General features: G+C 49.2%; 1 protein-coding gene across 1 annotated transcript in view; it reads right to left on the bottom strand.

The window, feature by feature from the left end:
• The window catches only part of GABBR2 (gamma-aminobutyric acid type B receptor subunit 2), a 369,209-nt gene that overhangs the window by 14,555 nt on the left and 333,700 nt on the right, over nucleotides 1–20,954 (bottom strand). The gene's annotated exons all lie outside the window — the stretch shown is intronic.

A 20,954-nucleotide genomic window follows, 5' to 3' on the forward strand; every position in this document is an offset into this window, starting at 1 on the left:
TACCAAATTCAGGAAATATAATATTGATACAGTATATTATCTAATACACTACCTATTTTTTAATTTTGCTGATTGGTCCAGTAATGTCCTTTTAGGACCCAGTCAAGGACCGTGTGTTACATTTACTTATTGTGTCTGTAGTCAGTCTTGGAACCAGCCCTTTATCCTTCAATCTTAAGACCTCAGGAAGCCTAAAAATAAACCCACATACAATTACAATTAATTAATCTTTGACAAAGGAGGCAAAAATATAAAATAGGAAAAGACAGTCTATTCAGCAGTGGAGCTGGGAAGGTTAGCTGTATGTAAAACAATCAAGTTAGAACACACCCTCACACCACGCACACAAAAAAACCAAAATGGCTTAAGACTTAAACGTAAGATACGACACCATAAAACTCAAAGCGAGCAAAGGCAAATCATTCTCTGACATAAATCATATCAATGTTCTCTTAGTCTCTCAAGGCAGTAGAAATGAAAACAAAAATAAACAAATAGGACCTAGTTAAGCTTAAAAATTTTTGCACAGCCAAAGAAGCTATTAAAAACAAAAAAAGCCAGGAAATTCTGTGGAGATCCAGTGGGTAAGACTCTGCACTTCCACTGCAGGTGCACAGGCTTGAGCCTCGTTAAGATCCCGCGTGCTGTGTGGTGCAGGCCAATACCCAAAGAAGCAACAACAAAGACCCCAAAACAGTCTGTGGAGTGGGCAAAAATATCTGCAAGTGAGGCTACCAACAAGGGCTTAATATCCAAAATATATAAACAGCTCATACATACAATTCAAAAACAACGAAAAACCTCCAAACTGAATCAAAAAATGGGTAGAAGACCTTAATAGACATTTCTCCAAAGAAGACGTATAGATGGCCGACAGGCACACGAACAGATGCTCAACATCACTGATTATTAGAGAAATGCAAATCAGAACTACAATGCGGTAGTACCACCTTATACTGATCAGTATGACCATCATTAAAAAGTCTACAAATAACATGCTGGAGAGAGTGCAGAGAAATGGGAACCCTCCTACACTGTTGGTGGGAATGTGAATTGGTGCAGCCACTGTGGAAAACGGTATGGTGGTCCCTTAGAAAATTAAAAATAGCATTACTATATGATCCAGCAGTCCCACTCCTGAGCATACACCTGGGCAAAACTATAATTCAAAAAGATACATGCACTCTTATAGTCGCAGCAGCACTATTTACAATAGCCAAAACATAGAAACAACCTAAATGTCCAATGATGGATGGATGGATAAAGAAGATACATATATACAGTGGAATACTACTCATAAAAAAGAAGGAAATAATGCAGCAACATGGATGCAACTAGAAATTATCACTCTTGGTGAAATAAGGCAGAAAGAGAAAGACAAATACCATATGATATCACTTATATGTGGGATCTAAAATATGGCACAAATGAATGTATCTACAAAACAGACACACAGACATGGAGACCAGACTTACGGTTGCCAAGGAGGAGGGTAAAGGGGAGAGGGATGGACAGGGAGTTTGGGGCTGGGAGATGCAAACTATTAAATTTAGAAAGGATAAACAACAAGGTCCTGTTGTATAGCACAGAGAACTATATTCCAATCTCCTAGGATAAACCATAATGGAAAAGAATATTTGAAAGTATGCATATAACTGAGTCACTTCACTGTACAACAGAGATTGGCACAGCACTGTAAATATACTTCAATATAAAAAAGACCTCAGCCCACGTCAGTCTTTCGTGTCACTGGCATTTCTGAAGATTCCAGGTTATTTTGTAGAATGTCTTTCCATTTGGGTTTGTCTGAATGTGCTTTCATGACCAAATTCTGGTTATACATTCTTGGCAGGAAGCCTAGGTAAGTGAAGTTCTCATCTCCTCGGTGTTTCACATCAGGGTCACTTTATGACACTTTGTCCCATTATTGGTGATGTTTGTGATCATTTGGTTGAGATGATGTCTACCAGATCTCTCCACTTCAGAGGTACCTATTTCCCTCTTGTAATTAATAAATAATCTGTGGGAGATACTTTGAGACTGTGTGAGTATCCTGTTCCCCCACAAACATTAGCTCAGTGCTTGCAGCTTCCATTCATGATTCCTATTTTGAGTCATATTACTTTGGTGGCTGTAAGATGGTGATTTCCTAACATTCCATTTAAGTACTTGGCAATATACTGTTAATAAGATATTTCCTTTCCTGCCACTCATTCATGTATATCAGTATAGACTTACGATCCTTTTAGACTCAGTGTTTTATAATCCATTACTGTTATTCATTTTGTTTGAAATTTTCCAGATTTGGCCAGTAGGGAACCCCTTCATGCTGCCTCCTGCGGTTTTTCAATATGTCCTCATAGTTTTTTGGGAGCATGTTCCTACTTCTAGGCATAAGATGTTCCAGGCTCTCCTTGTATTCTCCTTGCTCTAGCCTTGGAATCAGCTATTTTCCTGAGGAGTTCTGGTTCTTTTTAGCAGAGAATAGTATTTAGAAACATATCTGGATACTTGATGTGCTCACTGATCCTGGGCTATCATTACTTCTACACCCTTTTATCTGTCTTTCTATCTGTCTATCTATCCATCCACCCACCACCACTCTAGCTATCTCTTCATCATCTATCTATAGATATAAATAAAACCCAATACCACTGCTTCTTGCTTACTCTCCCCATTCCATATTTGCATTTTTATTCTCCCTCAGTGAGATCCCTGGTTTCTAGCAACATCAGGATGTTCACCCATTTTCTCCATTCTATAACAGACACAAAATAGTTTCAAAATCGCTACATCCACACACTACCAATAACAAATTTACTGTGCTGAAGATTTCCTTGTAAATTTGTTTGTCTGCAGCACAGATCCCACTGAGGGTATCTCATCAAAGAACTGTGTTCTGGATGTTGCCTTTTAAGGCCCATGATAAAGCCCCACTTCTGAGGGTGAAAAGTAGGCACCCCCAGGGTCAGTCACAAGGAAGAAGGGGCATGTTGGTGGGATCCAGGGATGGGAAAGGTCTTGGTCAGGTGGAGGATGGAAACAGTATTTCTTTTAGCCCTGCTCACTAGATTTGACTTTCAAGGCATGCCATTGTCTGGGTACCTGGGGAAAGATGATGCTCCCACATGGATGCAGGAAGATGGGAGGGATGGGGCCAGTGGACTCAGGCCATTTTGTAACTAGATCATCCAGTGGCATGTTCTCAGGATGATTCCCCTTTCATTGTCCCAAGTCACAGAAAGCCTCAGCTTAGCTTCTGGAGTGGTGGCTGTGGGGGCCACAAGAGCCCTCTGCAGTGGTGGCCAAGGGGAAACACCCCAGGGTAAGGTCTAGAGATTTCCTCTCCTCTGCTACCGACCCAGATTCTAAGAGTGGTGGGGGCTTCTTGATGTCCCTTCAGTGTTTAATTGAGGAGACTGGGAAGGGACTTGGCCCCAAGGTCAGCAGTGACCTAATGGCACAAGTGGGTTTACTCCAATGTCTGACAACTAAGCAGACCTCAGAATGAAGAAGCACAGGCCCATTACAGTCTTACGTGAACAGCAAGCCCATTAATGATGGTTGGGTCTGTTGTTCTACAATGATGATAATTTATGATGAACTCGTAGATTATGGGTAGAAAGGACTGATTCTGTCATACTCCATTGTTCAATGTAATGAACAGTCCATTCATGGGAAGCTGACAATGACTGCTTGGCTTATATACCCCCATGGACAGAGCCCCTTCCTCCCACTCTTGATGAGATGGCTGCACAGGTTTTCTTTCTTTCTTTTTTATTTTTATTAAACCAGAACCTTCTCCTATACCTCCGACCACTGATACCAAACTCCTGTGTCTGCACGCTCTTCCTCAGGAGGGCAAGATCTAAAGTGAAGCATGTATTGCCTCTCCCCACAACTTGGCCTGGTCCTCCTAAACTGCTTCAATTTACCTTTGATCAGCAAACCTAGAACTGAGCTCAACACTTCAGGTGGTAGGTACTAAGCACCCTTGCTCCAGATCTCCTTGGCTTTCTAAATAACTGCCTTCCATTGGTGATTCACATGTTCCTTATGGTTAGGACCCCCTAGGTGGAGGCTTCCCTAGTAGTCCAGTGGTGAAGGCTCCATGCTCCCAATGCAGCGCACCTGGGTTTGACCCCTGGTCAGGGAACTAGATCCCACATGCCGAAACGAAGAGTTCACATGCCACATGAAGATCAAAGATCCTGCCTGCCGCAGCTGAGACCCAGCCCAGCCAAATAAACCATATCTTTTAAAAAGACCCCATAGGTAGTTTTCATGGAGCTGCAGCTAGCTCTGTCTTTTCCCTTTGGCAACTGGCATTCCAGCCTCAGTACCCTTTGCCTTGTCAGTAACCCTCTCCTCGTGCCCTCCATCCTGCTCTGCTCTGCCCTCTTCAAATCCTGAAATTTAAATTCTTGTATCCGGTCTTTCAGCCCCCCATTCACCCCATTAACTGCAAGCATAGCCTTGCCTGCAGAGGTGGGAGGGAAGCATAGAGTTCTGCCTAGAGTTCGAGGGTCATGGTTGGTAGAAATGGTTCTACTCCATCTCCCAGCATGCAGGCACTGATGCAGAAATAAGCCACATGTACCTGCTGGCCATCAGTGTCTCTCTCATGTCTGTGCACACTGGTCACAGATCAGTGATTTGGGGTGGTTTTATGGGTGATGAAGTTTAGGTACTCATGGGGCTAGAGGACAGGAGTCTGAATACAAAGTCAAATGAGCCCTGCATTGAGTTTCAAAGCAAACATAACAGCCATGCCCTTTCTTGTATGATCCATCTTGACAGTGCCTGGGGCTGGAGTTCAGAATGCTCTGAGCAGTCACACACACATTCCCGACCAGGCAACGGTAGGAAGGCAGGGGACCTGGGCCATTACCCGAGCGCTTACTTGGTGTCATTGTCGTGCACAAAAGCGCCACTAGAGGGCGCCAAATAACCGTGAGGAGGGTCCGCCGGGCAGCTGAGGATCACCCTCTCTGCCGGGCGTACAGAGCTACTTCTAAGGCTCCGTGGGGCCACAATTGGTGAGCTGTCAGTAGCATCCTATGCTATTCGAGAAGGCACTCAACTGGCCTTAAATGAAGCCAGACTTCAGGCACATTGGAGGAACTACCCCTCTACCCCCCACCGCCCCCCCCCCCCCCCACTCTGGGGCAGTGGGTGAAGTAGAGTTGGGGGAATATGGCGGGATACTGGGGAAGGAGGGGTCAGAGGGCCCAGGCTGTACCTGACCGTGGCACTTCCCCCGCTTCTAGTGGGCTGGCCATGGAGGCCAGCACCAGGGAGCACAGGGCATTGACCCCTGGGATCTGATGTCAGGGCCTGAGCCAGGATCTCAGGCCCACTTCTCTGTACAGTTGTGGACTGTGTTATTTCCACTAGCCTAAGACTGTTTCCCTTTTCCCAGATGACTGGCCTACAGGAACTTTCAGCTTGCTTTTTCCTCTTTTTTATTTTCCTTCCTTCCTTGTTGTTCACATGGGCAATTTCCTAAGTAATCATTTATTCATTCATTGCATAACTGTTAAGTACTGCACTGCCATCTTCCAGGTAACTGTTTTGGGCATGGGGAAGGCAGGACTGATGAGAGCCGTGTCCTCAGGGGGCTTCCATTCTAGTAAGATCAGGACAGTTTCATGAGAGATGACCTCAGAGGGGAATGGGCTGGCCTCAGCCAGTAATAGCCACCCTAACACCAAGAGCTGCCTTGTCCTGAGTGACGAGTGTGCTGGTTGTAGACCTGTGAGCTCTATACATGTTGTCTTGTTGAAGGTGCACAAGAACCTAACAAGGTGTTAACCTCGTTTTACATGAGGAAACATGCGCCAAGAGGTGAAGAAGCTTGCCCTAAATCTCCGGCTATTAAGTGTCAGAGCTGAATTCAAATCCAGGTTTGTCTGATTCCCAAACCAATGTTTGTTCTTTCTTCCCTGGGTGAGTCCCCTAACTGGCCCTGCCTCATATTCCAAGGAGACAGTGGGTCTAAACCTGTTCTCTAGACTGTGAGGTACTGCTCAGGGAGAAATGGCTTAATTGCTAAACACTCGACAGGGGCCTCCCTGAAGCCCCCGGAGCTCTGGGAAGGCTGTGCTTTGGTGCTGTGAGAAATCAAGCTGATAAAATGCTCTTTCTGCTTGACAGGGTGCAGTGCCCAGCAGAGCGGCCACGCCTGTCTGTGATGGCCGGAGGCTGCACGTGCTCACACCTGACTCTTGGTCCGGCCGCTGCTCAGCAGGAGGCAGGCAGACGCTGCCCGGGAAAGCCTCCCCCATCTGTGCAGTGAAAGGAGAGCAGCTGGCCTGAGAGTCCCTCTGCATGATGCAATTATTCACAATGTAGGTCAGTGGCCCCTACAAACATCCGGCTTTGTCAGGCTGCACAAGTGGACCAGCAAGGGTCTGAGCATGGCTTGAAACCTTGAGGCCTGGAAGGTCAAAGGGCTGGGTCCTGCTATAGACTCACTGGGTGACCTTGGGCAAGTCCTCGCCTTTTTCTTGACCTCAGTTTCCCATCTGCAAATGAGCCCAGGGGTTAATTTATAGTATAGTTAATGTAAGCCTGAGTAACTGAGAGATGACTCTATTTGTCTTACATCTCACAAGTGTATTTGTCCTACATCCACTCATTCAGAATCGACTTGGCCAGTAGTTCTCCTGTGCCTGCTGTGTACCGCGCACTGTGCTGGATGCTGGGGTCTGGCTGTGTAAGGATGCTTGCCTTCTTGGAGCGTGCAACCCAGGGAGGGCACAGCAATGTGACGAACCACAGGGCACAGGTACAAATAGAGGGGTAAGGGGTGTTCCTGAAGGGAACTACAAGGCTCTGATGGCTACGAGCCAGAGGACCCACTTCAGATCAGGTTGTCAGGGGAGGCTCTTCTGGAGTGGCGACATTTAGTCTGAGATCTGAATGGTGGAAAGACCAGTCAAGTGAAACCCTTGGGGGAGAGCATTCCTGGGAAAGGGAACAGCAAGGTGGCAAGACCTGAAATGGCAAAGACTTTGGCATGTTTTAGGAACCAAAAGGAGGCTGGTATGGCTGGAGTGTAATAAGTGAGGGGCCAGCATTGCTCCTCACTCCTTATATAATGTGCACACAAACCACCCCAAGGTCTTGTTAAAGTCCAGACGGCTCAGTAGGTCTGGGCGGGGCGAATTTCAGGGATTCCCAGGGATTCCCATCAAGTTTCCAGGGATGCTTGATGCTGCTGGTCCAGGACTGGCCTTTGGGCAGCAAGGCCTCAAAGGATCTTAAGCAACAGGATGACATCTGGTCCTCAGCTTAGCAGGCCTGTGGTTAAGAATGCAGACTCCTTCAAAAGGGAACCCTCCTACACTGTTGGTGGGAATGTGAGTGGGTGCAGCCACTGTGGAGAACAGTGTGGAGGCTCCTCAGAAAACTAAAAACAGGATTACCATATGATCCAGCAATCCCTCTCCTGTCCTGATACCCAGACAAAAGTACAATTCCAAAAGATACGTGCACCCCTATGATCACAGCAGCTCTGTTCACAATAGCCAAGACATGGATACTACCTAAACATCCACTGACAGATGAATGGGTAAAGAAGAATGTGGTGCATATACAGACAATGAGCACTGCTCAGCCATAAAAAAGGAAACAATGCCATTTGCAGCAACATGGATGCAACTAGAGATGATCATACCAAGTGAAGTGAGTCAGAAAGACAAGTGACACCTGATATCACTTACACGTGGAATCTAAAATATGGCACAAAGGAACCCATCTATGAAACAGAGAGACAGACAGGTGGATGCCACAGAGGGAGGGGGTTGATGGAAGGATTGAGTGGGAGGTTGGGGTTAGCAGATATAAGCTTTAATATAAAGGAAGGATAAACAACAAGGCCCTACCGTGTAGCACAGGGAACTATATTCAATATCCTATGATGGCAACCCACTCCAGTGTTCTTGCCTGGAGAATCCCAGGGACGGGGGAGCCTGGTGGGCTGCCATCTATGGGGTCGCACAGAGTCGGACATGACTGAAGTGACTTAGCAGCAGCAGCGTGATAAACCACAATGGAAAAGAATATATAAAAATGTATATATACATGTAACTGAATCACTTTGCTGTCAGCAGTAATTAACACAACATTATAAATCAAATATAGTTCAACTGAAAAAAGTGAAGACTGCCTTTGTCACTCACACACCTCGAGAGTGTCAGCTGACACAAGGGCAGACTTGTCATTGCATGTCTGCGTGTTCAGACCCTGGGTAGGGAGGGTGAGGAGCCTGGTGGGGGGGCATGAAGGGCGCCATGTGCATCGCCTGTGATTGTGGGGCCCTTGGCTCTGCTCTCAGGCCTTTCAGGCTGCCACTGCTGTAGGTAGCTCAGCTTCCCAGGCCCCACCTGGCTAGAGATTCTTTAAAGGAGGGGGTTCCTTCCACCTTTTGACCAGCTCCCAGAAGCTGGCTTTTGGCCTCCTTTTAAAATTTTAATTTCAAAGCTGATTTTTGAAATACATGGTAAAATTGGTAGGTTTCTCTCCTGGAGGTGTGTGTATAAATGTGAGTTTGAGTGTGTGTGGCAGGGAGAGGTGGGAGCATGTCTGATGCTTCTGGGCTGCATTTCAGTCTTGAGACACTTCTCTTGTCCTGGGAAGGCATGTGAGTCAGCACTGCCTCTTTTAGGGGAAGATTGTGGGGTGGGGCGGGGGTCCCACCAAGGAAGCCAAGGCAGGGAGAGAGGGGCCACTGGGCTCAGATCCCAAGTCCATCCCTTGCCAGCTGTGTGACTGTGAGCACGTCTCTAAGCCTTTCTGAGCCGTGATTTCCTCATCTGCAACCTCCCAGGTTTGGCACAGTGATCAAGAGTGGTAACTAGCATGTTTAGCAGGCTTTTGAAACTTGAAAGCCTGCTCCTTATGTGTAAACCATCATCATTATCTCCCACTGCAGAGAGCCACAGAGCGCTGGAGCCAGGAGGAAACTTCCAGACTTCTCTGGGGCCGGTTGCTTATCTCAACAGCAGCAGCCCCACATCTCCGAGGCAGCAAAGCTCTAAGCTGTCATTTCAAGGTAAGGTTTTCTTTTTAGACTGTTTGATTATGAGTTTAGGTGGATTTTTTCAGAATCCCAGATCCAGAAGGGACCTGTGAGATCACCCACAAGCGTTTCTGTCTGGGGGCACTTCCGGCAATTATTTCCATGTGATTTTTTGCCACGAGGGACTGTCTGTTCAGTGCAGGGCACTCAGAACCTCTGGTCTCTCAGCACTGAATGCCAGGAATGTCCTCTGGTCACCATGGCAGCCAAAATCTCCCTCCCCAGGCTTCCTCACTTTTAAAACACTAAAGGGATTACGTTCTAGTCCAATTCTTCTTTTTACAGATGGAGAAACAGGCCCAGAAAAGGACTCCTAGCAAGTGGGTGACTGGAGACACAGGCGCAGGTGTCCTGACCTTGCTCCCATGCGCTGCGCTGCACTGCACAGCCTCGTGGGCTGCTCACCAGCCAACATTTATTGGAATGGACCATTCCCAGGCACCAATCATGGCCAAGTCAGCCCCTGGAGCTGGCCTGAGGGCCAATCTCTGGCTTTTGGACTTATCCAGTCTGCTGGTACTGTGCACCCTTGCTCAGGTGTGCCTGGGGCCCAGAGCGGCTCGCCCTATCCTCACTGGCCCTACCCGCCTGGAGTCCTGCTTTGTGGAGGGAGATGAAGTGGAGGAGGTGGCTGGGGCCTGGCTAGGGAGGGCAAGGAGCCTGGGCTCAGCATTGGAATGCCTGGTCCTATTCAGAGCGGCATCCTGAGTTTGACCTTGGAATCTAGCAGGAAATTCTGTGGTCGTGTAAGGGTCATAGCTGAGGTAAGAATTATCTTGGGGAAGTTAAGGGCTGACAAGTGCAATAATAGGTCCTAACATTTCTAGTCATAGCTCATATATGCAGTCATATTAAGGGCTCTTTTTGATTTTGACCTCAGGAGCCAGGAATTTTATACTCATGTTGCAGGTGAGGACACTGAGGCTCAAAGAAGACAAGAGACTTGCTTATGGTGACAGAGCAAGTCAGAGGCAAAGCCAAGCCAGACCTCTGTCCTGTAAAGCAAGTCGGGGCAGCTTGGCTTCTGTGGCTTGGTCCTGCTCCCCTTCCTGTGGATACAGGCCTGCAGGGGTGCCCCTGCTCTCTGCAGGCCTTTGTCTGAGGCCTCTGGGGCAAGCTCAGAGCAGAAAAACTCCCAAATGTTGCTGCTGAATGCAAAGCCAAGAGGTGCTTGAGAGGGCTTGGGGGCGTCCACAAGGCACTCTGTGAACGGGTGATGGTGCTGCTGCTCCGCTTTACTTCATGGTCTGCAGCGCCCTCCTGGCACAGGGGTAGGGCGTCACACACTTCAGCGGGCCCGACTGTGCTGGGTAGTGAGAGACCAGGGCCCAAACTGGCACTGCCCCAGAAGAAATGATGACCCAGTGCTGAGGACAGGGAGGTGGCCCCACACCCCTCAAGAGAGAGTCACCAGGGAATGGCTGGGCCCCAGGTGGGAGCCTTCCTCGGCCCTAGGGCAGAGAGACACTCGTGCCCCTCAGGCAGTGTGCAGGGCTGCAGGTGTGCTGAACTTCACCTCTAGAGCATTTAACATTTTCAGACTTCAGAGTCAGTATTTAAACCTCAGGTGATTCCACACAACACCCAGATTTCTGGCCTCTTTTGGAAATGAGAGACTCAGCAGCACAGGACCTGTCCGTGTGCCTCACTGCTCCTGAGCTGGGCCCGTCTCCACCCTCCGGTATCCTGGCCAGCACGGCTCCAGTATTCGCTACAGAATCAAACAAACGCTTGGAAGGGCTTATAATTCTAAGGGCATATTTGAAGCAAGTGTGACAGCTGTTCTTTCTTAAGTTGGTAAAAGAACTGGAGAGAGAGAGAGAGGTGGTTGAAAGCAACTGATATGGGTGAGGACAGGTGGACTTCACTGTTGGAGAAATCACCACTGTCTTAGCAGCTGGAGGAGAATTTTCCCCTCAGGGGAGCAGCGACTTTGGTGGAAAGCGCTGGCTCTGGGAAGGTGAGCGTCACGGGCACCAAGTGTTCAGAGGAGGCCAGGGGCCCTGCGGGAGCCAAGAAAGGGATTGGCCGGCTCCTGGAAGAGAGGACTGAGGAGGGGGCAGGCGGCTGGGCCACCATGTTTCTCCCCCACAGACTTGTGCAGCTTTAGAAGTTCTACTAAAATGCAGGACGTGTTTGGTTGGTGAGAGGAACGCTGGGGGATCTGGCAGAAGGGCCTGAGACTCAACCTGGGTTCTATGGGGTGAAAGAGAGATGGCATCCATGACCGGGAGCTGGACCGGGCCTGCCAGAAAGTGGGGAAAGAGCCACAATCTCTGGTGGGCTTGGGATGTCCCTAGGCTCCCCCACGTTGGGGGTGGAGGCAGTTCTTCCCAGCCTGCCCTGGAATATGTGGAACTGTGGGTTAACTGTTCCCATGATCACCTGGTTTGTGTGGAACCGGTGTTGAGTAGAAAGGTCTGCGGGCCCACTGTGGGCAGGCAAGCCCTTCCCCTCCGAGTGCCAACACTTGGTGATTCTGCGGTGGCAACACCACACAGGCAGCACACTGCCTGGCTTGGCGGCCTGGAATCTGGCGTGCGCCCACGCTCAGCAGGACGGGGACTCCTAGACCCTCATGCTCTAGCCTTCAGGGCCCCCATGTTTCCCAGGGGGCGCGTGAGGAGCACGAATGCCTGCATGCCCTCCACCCTGAGAGCTTAGCCTGCTTCCTTGTGGTCCCGGGACCTGCCTGGCCCACCACAGCTGGGTGTCCGGGCCTTGGCCAGGGGTGAGTAGAACCATGAAAGGGGAGCAGACAGAAGAGAAGGGAACCCCGCGTCCCTGACGCTGACGCGGTACAGTGAGACTCTGAAACACTGTAATCTAAGCCCCGAGAATGAACAACAAGAGCTTCACGAGGCAATGGCCACCCAATTTCTCCGTTGCACTGACTGGTAAGTGATGAGGGCAGGACACCCTCCCCCGCCTCGCCCCCACACTTCCTGCTCCCTGATGGCTTCTCCCCTGTGAGTTACTCTGCTGCTCTGCCCTGGCCTGGTCCAAAGCTCCTTCCTGCTTTCTGCTTCCCAGGTGGTCTGGCCCCTTTCTCTGGCCTCCAGTGGAGTTTTCTGAAAGGCTCCTTGTACCCCATCCACATTCCCTACCTCTTGCCCCGAGCAGGACTCCCCATGGATCCACACCTCCTCATGGCCAAAGGCAGGGGACACTGGTCCTGACTCTCATTTCCAGGCCGGGTCCTCTCAGGGTTCTTGGCCCTCCTTGGCTCAGCTCCCTGCTTTCACGCCCTCCACCTGCTGATCAGGCCCCCATCCCTTCTATCGAGCCTTTCCCAGCCTGAACTCACCACTTTCTCCCTACGCCTTCATTCCTGTTCTTCCCGGGTTTGCTGGCTCTGAGAGCCGTCCCCACATCCACCCAGGTCAGACCAGAACGTGGGCCACTTTCCAGGACCTCTCAACTCTCCTGTGCCGTTTACCTTCCCCTGTCTCCACCTCCCCTGCCCCACCTCTGTGCTGCTTCCAGAGTGATCTTCCACACAAAGTTAATGCCACGTTCAGAGAGCTTCAACAGCTCCTCAGACCTCAGCAAAGTCACCCAGACCCTGAACCTGGCATGGTGACCCTCTGCGATCAGACCCGGCGTACCTGTCCAGCCCTGACTCCTGTCTCCCAGCATCATCCACGGCCCAGTCCCATAACCTCCCTCCTGGTCCTTTGCGGAGCCATCTCCTTGTCCTGTGCTGCCCTTCCTTCATCCCGTTCCTCCATCTCTGAAATCTTCCCAGGTCTTCTCACCCCAAGCCTGCCCCTCCAAGGCCCCAGTGCTTCCAGCCTCTCTTTGGGGAGGACTGTGGCCTCGTGGTAGAGTGGACTTCTTCCTCCCTCTACCTGCCCCCCAATCCCCTCCACCACTTGTAATTCCTGTCCCCTGACACATGCTAACTACTCACAGTGTGCCAGATTCTGGGCTAAGTCCGACTTCCTCTAAACTGTCACCATGGAGTGAACCCCAGTACACCCCCCATTTCAGGGGGTGCTGGATAGGGCTCGGAGAGGCTGAACCTTGGGCCCAAGATTACACAGGCATTCAGTGACAGCTGAGACTTGAACCTGGGCCTGCCTAACTTCCCAAACCTTTGCTTTAGATGCCAACCCAGAGCTACCTATAGTGGTGCCTGTTACTACCACTCCAGTACTCTTGCCTGGAAAATCCCACGGATAGAGGAGCCTGGAAGGCTGCAGTCCATGGGGTCGCTGAGGGTCGGACACGACTGAGCGACTTCACTTTCACTTTTCACTTTCATGCATTGGAGAAGGAAATGGCAACCCACTCCACTGTTCTTGCCTGGAGAATCCCAGGGATGGGGAGCCTGGTGGGCTGCCGTCTATGGGGTCACACAGAGTCGGACACGACTGAAGTGACTTAGCAGTAGCAGTAGTAGCAGTAATGGATTACAGACATCCCAGGATGGTGTTATGTCTCAGGGTGCAGGGCTGAGGCCAGGCATCTCCAGCCACAAGCAGACTGGGCCACCCAGGTCCCATGAGAATCATGTATCACAGTATGAAAAAGGATGGAAAACCCTGCCCTAAACTGGACTTTGTCTTGGCCCTTGGTTGGCCCAAGGCAGTTCGCTCACCCTGTAATTTCAGCCTGGCCTGGGAATACCTGCTGAAGCTTCCCTCCCACATCCTACCTCTAGGTCAGCACCCCCAAGGACAAAGGATCTCCGTGTGTGGGTAACTGTCCCTGGCCTGGGATAAGACTGGTGGCCCCAGAAGTGAATGGAGCTTCCAGGGGGCGCTGCCCAGCTCAGCCCTTGGCCAGAGAGGCCTCTCGCCTGCTCAGCCTTCAGACCTCCCGAGCTTAGACCTCAAGGCAGCTGAGTGGCCCTGCTCAGCCCTGGCCTGGCCACAGCCATGCCTTGTCTCTTGTCGCCCTCTTACAGGGGTCTGCTGCTAGCTCAGGGCACCACCTGGCTGGTGGTTCATGCAGACCCTGCTATCAAGTCAAGGCCAGCTTGGTGTGAACGGGGAGGTGACAGAAGTAGGGTGCAAAGATGCTCTAAACCAGAGGGCTGGAGCGCTGGGATCCTGGACAGATCGACTCTACTCCACCGTGCTGGGCACACCACTCATGTTTATGCTTTTCAAGTGTCATTAGGTCCACCTGACAGTGCTAGGAGTTTAGCTTCATTGCCATTTTGCATAGATCTTGAGCCCAGGAATAGACTTACTCACCCAAGGTCACACAGCAAGAAACCCGGGGAGCTGGCATTTGAGCCCAGGGTCCTCTGTTGTTTGTACACCTACCTGGGAACTCTGGCTAATTCTGGGAGTCCCAGCTCCCAAAGGCAGGTGGCTTCCTGGACAAGCCTCCAGGGCTCCCTCTCCTGTGCCCTCCTGCATCTCAGAGTTTACAGTTCGCCAGTAGCTACGGGCAGCCACTTGCCTTGCCCCCAAGTGAGGGTCTGGCCCGGCTCTGTCACATGTTCGCTCCGAGCCCAGGTTCTCCTTTGGGACGTGCTGGAGTCACCTGCTTTGCGAGTTGTTCTGAGCATCGAGCAAGAGCATGAGATGAAGGGCTACAAAGCAGAGACGCATCCCCTTGGTAACACGCGCAAGAACAATGCATCTATTTCATTTGCTTGTTGCCATTCAAGGAAGCAAGCGGACTGGGAGCCCCAAAAGGTTGCAGAGATTGCTTCAGGATAGGAGGGAATCCCCGGGCAGCAGCAGGCCGGGAGCGTGTGCACGACCTTCTTTCCTCTGCAGGGCTCCTTTTCTGGGGCAGGTTCCTCTTCCCTTTCTCCTCCGCACCAGTGTGCGGTTTCCAAGGTGAACAGGATGCTTCAGTTCACTGTAAATATAAAGCTGTGCTCCGTGTGTCTTTCACACCCAAAAGCAACAAACAGAAGTCTTCTGAGGTCACGCTATTCTGGTTTGTAATCACAAAACTTCTGGGCTCAGATACACTCAAGTGTCTTCTTCTGCCTCCTTTCCATACTGTGCAGTCCCTGCCAAAAACTTGTCCAGCCTTTCTTTGCACAACTCTGGTGATGAGACACTCACTACCTTCTCCGGAAGCCCGGTGAATTTCTGGATAGGGCAGACGGAAAGGTGAATGTTCTTCCTCCTCCTGAGCTGAAGCTGGACATTTCTGTGTCCCCAGCAGTGCCCCCGCTGACCTTGGCTCTTCCCTCTGGGGCCCTGCAGATCATGATTCCTCTCTTGGACCCAGGACAGCCCCTCTGAAGTGCAGAGACAGCCACAGTGTCCCTCTGAGCCTCCTCTTTGCCAGGTTGACATCAACCCTTTCTGTGTGGCACAGTTTTTTGTTCTTTGCCCATTCTGGCCGCTCTTCATCTTGTCACTGTCTCCACAGGGCCTGGGGCCCAGATAAGACACAAGACTCCAGGAGGATCTGAGAGAGTGAGACTGCTGTCCCCTCCCCACGCCTAGGGCCCGACTCACCTGGGGCTGTCCCTTGAGCTAGCCCTGGTTATTCTGCAGCCAAGCTATACCATGAAGCTTGACAGTCCAGACTGTCAGTGTCCACATTTAGGGGACTGCTGGTGCTTGGAATAGCCCCCCACACACACCACAGCCCCGCCCCAGTGTTCCTTAGAGATCTACGGAAGCATGGATCATGTGGAGCAGGGCCCTGAGAGTTTTCTCAGGCCTCCTTGTCACCCCTCACGGCATTCCAGGCTCACCTTTTCCGTGCAGGGTGTGCTGCCCCGTGTGCCATTCCAAAAAATAGGCCACCAAAGGCTACTTATAAGTGGCCTTACTGATCTCACTGAAAAACAGTTCAAAAGACTCAAACAAGAGGAGGAGTGGGCAGTGCAGAGGTGAGATGGACTTGGAGGAATCAGAAGAGGAATCAGATTTAAAGAAGGTTGATGTCATACGTTTCTCCTACGAACTGACGAGTGTGATGTGGCTTTGGCACAGCACAAAGTAAGCATATGCTCACTTCCTACTTTGACTTAGCATTTTTCACATACTTAATTCCATGCGCCCCTCTAACACTCCAATGTAAGGCAGGATAGGCAGTGTTAGCTCTGTTTTACAGATGAGGAAACTGAGGCTCAGAGTGGGTAAGTGGACTGACCAAAGGGAATGAAGGCCTGGCAGAGGCTACAGCTCCCCAGATGCCCCGCCCGCAAGCCCACAGTTCTCAGCCCCCTCACGTTAGTGGGAGTCTATGACTAATTCTGGCTGGTGGGCAGTGGGCAGACGTGACGTTTGACCCTGATGGCTGAAGCACAGGAGAGCTGTTTACAAGACCTGTGTGCTTCCTGGTGTTGGGCTTCAGATCTTGGAGCTGTCTTATGGGAGATGGTTGCTATGGAGACCACCCAGCTTCACAGGTGGACTTTGTAGGAGTGAGGAGTACCTGCTAAGATTTAGGGGCTCTTTATTACTGTAGCCTCACGCAGCCTATTGTGATTTATATGGACGAGCAATTATTTGTTCTTATGTTATTCTGTGTCTGGCACTGTACTAATAAGGACTTTGCACACGTCCCCTCACACAATCCTTGAAGCTGTCCTGCGAGGAAAGGATTATTGTTCCTCTCTACTGCAGGGGAAATGGGGACACAGAGAAGCAGAGCCATTTGCCCAGGGTCACAGAGCCACGAAAGTGTGGGCTCGGAACCTGAATTTGGGTCTGTCCGATGGGAAAACCTCGATGAGCTCTGATGAGTTGCAGAAACAGGTGCTTTTGTGTCCCAGCACCCCACAGGGCTAACTGCTTCCTTGGAAGATGGAAGACTGCACAGACTGCTTTTCTCATTCAGATTTTATGCCTGAGCAAAACCCTTGTGCTGTGATTTATTATAGCAACACTGATTTTCCAATTTCAAGACAACAATGCAACTTGAAATAAAACGGAAAGAAAACATTGAAACATTTGAAACCTTCACTTTAGATCATTATTACGTCTTGCTTGAACTGTTCCAGGCCTGTATCATTTTCTCCTCCTTTCTCCAGTCTCCCCTCATTCCAACTGACTGCCAGAGCCACCTTTGTAAAGCCGAATCTAAGCATGCCCTCTGTGATTCAGAACCCACAGAAAGGTTCCTGGTCCCCTCCACCAGTACTTCCTAAATGACATTCCTCATATATATAATGTAACTATGCGACATCCTGCAAGTGAAAAAGGAGTTCCATGGCCAAAGGAGTTTTGGAAATGCTGATTTAAAATATTTATTATTGGACTTCCCTGGTGGTCCACGGGTTAAGAATCTATACCTGCCAACACAGGGGACATGGGTTCGATCCCTGGTCTGGGAAGATACCACATTCCACAGAGCAACTAAACCTGTTCACCACAACTATAATACTGAAGCCCGTGCGCCCGAGAGCCTGTGTTCCACAACAGGAGACGCCATCGTAATGGGAAACCCACATACCTCAACTAGAGAATAGCCCCTGTTTGCTGCCACTAGACACAGCCCGTGCATAGCAACAAAGAACCACCACAGCCAAAAATAAATATGTAAATTATTTATTATTGGGACTTTCCTAGCGGTCCAGTGGATAAGACTGCTCTCAAGACAGGGGCCCCAGGTTCAGTCCCTGGTCAGGAAACCAAGATCCCACATACTGCAGCTACTGAGCCCACGAGCCCCAGTGAAGACCTAGTACAGCCAATATACATATAAATTAATTAAATATTTATTATTAAAAATTAAAGTTAAAAACTTCTGGTTAAAAATTGTAAACTGTAGGACTTCACAGAGCCTTTAACATGCTAAAGCCCATTGTACTTTTCCAAGAGGCAGATTCATCATTTTGGGCATTTCTTAAGACTTTTGGACCATGAAATCTCCCCAGTCTCTTTCATTTGGGGGGTACCTAATAGAATTAGTATTCCATGATGTATACTCAGGGAGGATGCTGGCTTTTGGGTAAAGTCTGGACTTCTCAGCTAACATTCAAGGCTTCCTGAGACCTGTTCCCAGGTCCCTTTCCAGTCATCTCACAAACCTGTTCCTCCATCTACCCCAGGGTTCAACCCCTCTCACTCCTCCTCCTGGACATGTTACTATTTATCACTCAGGTTGTGGGACTCTCTGAGCTGTGACCTGGAGAGGAAATGAGGATTGAGGAACAAAGTCAGAAATAACACAACGTAGCTTCCATCTGGGACAATGTTAAAAGCACCCGATCAGTGATGTGGCTGAGAAGAAAATGGGAATGATGACTATGAGACTAATTGAAAGCCGTGTGTTTACCGAGGCTCAAAGAATCCCTTTTAGAAGTGGGAACTTGGCCCACATATGGCAACAAACAAGGCAAAATGGGTGCATGCTCGAAACAAAAAGCACCAAGATGTGCTGGGCAGAACCAAAGATATTGACGTAATTAATAAAGTAATTAACACGCACAGGAATGCAAAAGCTGCCAGGAGGCTGATAAGAGAGGGTTATTAAAAAAGAATGAGCAATGTAGCAGGGAAGTGAAATTAAGTTTTGCATTTCTTTTTTTATTATGGACCCCCAAAATACTCTATGAGTAATAAATAGGCCTTGATTTACTGCAAAAATACCAATAGGCTGGGGCCAGAATTTGCTGTTGACCCTCTCCCTGGCAAAATAAACTGACTGATCACTCACTCAGTCAGCCAGTCTCTGAGAATATGGGGGACCTGCACCCAGTGCTGTAGATGAGAGTAAGGTGATTAAACATGTCAGATCAGAGGCCAGAGTGCCTGACCTCTAGTCCCAATCCTGCCACTTAGAAATGCTGAAACCTTGCAGCAGCTATTCAGCCTCACTGTTGCCATCTGTAAAATGGGTGTAAAATCCTGTGTAAAACATAGGACCTCCTCATACAATTAAGGATTAAATATACAGCTAGGAGTAAAGCCCCCTGACCAGCACCTGGCCCGTGAATGACTCAGAGTCAGCGGTTGCTGTTAATCACCCCATCTCCACCACCCTGCAGCAATCTATACGACAAAAGAGTTCTCAGTTAACATATAAATTCAGAAAATGTTTCAAAGGATTCACTAAGAAGATCAGAGCAAACTCACGTTCCCTCCTCATTTCTCCTGTCTGGTTCCCGGAGCATTCAGGGGATGGGCAGGAAATAAAACAGCCACAATGAGGACTGGTGTACACTGGTAGCTTATCCCAGTCACTTCTCTGGCTTTGGGACTTTGGGTGAGTCTACACCTCAGTTTCTCCATCAGGGAAATGAGGGGTTGGCTTAGGTGAATTCTTAGGTCATTTTGAGCTCTGAAATTCTATGAGTCATGTGTTATGTTAGTCACATTAGCAAGCATCCATTACCAAGACAGCAAAAATGACCCTCCTTGGAGGCTCCTCTTCCTCCTTGGCTATCTTGCAGCTCTATTCCTGGCCCTGGGGTCCTCCTGGGCCCTCAGGCTGCAAACTGCAGTCATGAGACAACTGTGCCTCCCTCATCTACATGCCCACCTGTCCCAAGCCCTGTGTCTCGGGTCTCTGCCCATGTCAGCATCGGGCCACCTTTGGCCCCAGACCACGGGATTTGGGCTCTCGTGACCTCAGCGCACCAGTTCCCCAGCCTGTCCCTCCCTCAGAAAGGTCTGTCTCTCCCACTGCCACTTTTCTTCTTTTCTCACATTGTCATGAAAAGCTAAATAGTACAATGAACACTTGTGTACTCTCCTTCAGGATTCAGAAATTTCTAACATTTTGCCATATCTGCTGGCTCACTCTCTATATATACACTGTCCCCAAACCATCTGAAGGTAAATTTCAGGCTCCATACACTTCAGCATGTAGTCCTATGTGACCACAATATTATTATACCTATGGAAAGTAGCAATATCTCCATAATATTTTCTGAGAGCCAGAATGAACTTTTTAAGGGGTCCCTCACGCTGCTCCGCTGCTGAAATTCCTTTCCTGGTTCCCCACTGCCTTCAGATTATGGTACAAACTCCCTTCAGCTCTGCACTTACTTTCTGTCCACAGGCAGCCAGATCCAACAGATTCTTGAATTTCTCCCCAGACATACCCTCCACCTTCCTGCTCATGGATTTTCATCCTGGAACCCCACTGCCTCCAATATTTTCTCCTCGAGGTTTTGTCCATTATGTAAAGCTCAACTAAAATTCCACGTTGTCCAAGGAATCTTCTAAGGTTTTTCTAGTTGAAACATATCTTTCTTTTCATATCTCCATAACACATGGGGAGCTAGTATGATGACATAGTTCAAATATGGAGGAAGGCAGAGACAAAAGAGACAGAGAAATGGACTTCACCTTGGACCAAACTGCCTGAACTCTACGTTACCTCTGGAATTTTCCAGGGTGCTAATACTAGGCTCAGTGGTAAAAGAATCTACCTGAAATGCAGGAGATGCGGGTCTATGGGTTTGAGCCCTGGGTCGGGAAGATCCCTGGGGAAGGAAGTGGCAACCCACTCCAGTATTCTTGCCTGGAGAATCCCATGGACAAAGAAGCTTGGTGGGCTACATTCCATGGGGTTGCAGAGTCAGACACAACTTAGCAACTAAACCACCACCACTGTGTACTCCAGTTTGAATTAATGGTAGCCAAAAGCACCCTAATGAATACTGCAGGGATTAGGGCTGACAGTCCTTTAGCCTTCTAAGGCTGTGAAGCAACAGTAGAAAAATACAATGCATTATACTCCAGGTACACTGGATGCTTTCTGTTCCCCAAGACCATTTTCCCTTCCTCCTACCCTTGCCTGAATTCCCTCAACCTTGTCCTGTCTTTAAAAAAAAAAAAAAAACTGAGGTAAAATTCAGAAAAATTCACTACTTAACCATTTTAAACTGTACTTTTTAAAGTTTACGACATTGTTTAACTGTATCTACTATCTAATTTCAGATAATTCTCACCACTTCAGAAATCTCATACCCCAAAAAAAAAAAAAG

This window comes from Bos indicus, chromosome 8 (assembly GCF_029378745.1).
Source record: "Bos indicus isolate NIAB-ARS_2022 breed Sahiwal x Tharparkar chromosome 8, NIAB-ARS_B.indTharparkar_mat_pri_1.0, whole genome shotgun sequence".
Classification (NCBI taxonomy): Eukaryota; Metazoa; Chordata; class Mammalia; order Artiodactyla; family Bovidae; genus Bos; species Bos indicus.